Source organism: Cebus imitator, unplaced genomic scaffold, assembly GCF_001604975.1.
Source record: "Cebus imitator isolate Cc_AM_T3 unplaced genomic scaffold, Cebus_imitator-1.0 Scaffold305, whole genome shotgun sequence".
Classification (NCBI taxonomy): Eukaryota; Metazoa; Chordata; class Mammalia; order Primates; family Cebidae; genus Cebus; species Cebus imitator.
The window spans coordinates 779,301-780,517 of record NW_016107620.1 but is presented as its reverse complement, the minus strand read 5'-3'; positions in this window follow the sequence as shown (position 1 = coordinate 780,517).

Below are 1,217 nucleotides of genomic sequence, written 5' to 3'. Positions count from 1 at the left end.
TCTCTGATAAAACAGACTTTAGACCAACAAAGATCGAAAAAGACAAAGGGCATTACATAATGGTAAAGTGATCAATGCAACAAGAAGAGCTATCTATCCTAAATATATATGTACCCAATACAGGAGCACCCAGATTTATAAAGCAAGTTCTGAGAGACCTACAAAGAGACTTCCACTCTCACACAATAATAGTGGGAGATTTTTAACACCCCACTATTAATATTAGACAGATCAACAAGACAGAAAATTAACAAGTATATTCAGGACTTGAACTCAGCTCTGGACCCAGCAGACATAATAAACATCTACAGAACTCTCCACCCCAAATCAGCAGAGTATACATTCTTCTCAGTGGTTCATCACATTTATTCTAAAATTGACCATGTAAATGGAAGTAAAACACTCCTTAACAAATGTAAAAGAATGGAAATCATAAGAAACAAGTCTCTCAGACCACAGTGCAATCAAATTAGAATTCAGAATTAAGAAACTCACTCAAAACCACACAACTGCATAGAAACTGAACAACCTGCTAGTGAATGACTACTGGGTAAATAACAAATTTAAGGCAGAAATAAATAAGTCTGTGAAATGAATATTAACAAAGAGACAATGTATCAGAATCTCTAGGACACAGCTAAAGTAGTGTTTAGAGGGAAATTTATAGCACTAAATGCCCACAGGAGAAAGCAGAAAAGATCTAAAATTGACACCATAACATCACTATTATTAGGTTTTCAGAGTTCTCCATATATTCTAGATACAACTCTTTGTCAGATATATGTTGTACAAATATTTTCTTCCAGTCTATAAGTTTAGCTTTTTATTCTGTTGTTCAGTTGTCAGGATCTTTTTCAGAAGTTCAATTTATTTCATTTTTCTTTGTGTTTTATTAATTTGTTGTAATAGAACTCAGGACATACTATCCAAAAATATGGCACCTTTGTCATTTGAGAAAACAGCAGAAGCAAGAAAAACGCTATTACCTTCTCTTTACCCTTCTCCTCCGAATTAGGTCATAAAACCTAGGAAAGCAACTCTGACCTTCTCCCATCCCTCTTCCTTGAAGCAGATCATAAGAACCTCATTAGAAAACAAGGAGAGGAGCATTACACACTAGGGTCTGTTGGGGGAAAATGGGGGAGGAACGGTGGGGGTGGGGAGGTGGGGAGAGATAGCATGGGGAGAAATGCCAGATATAGGTGAAGGGGAGGAAG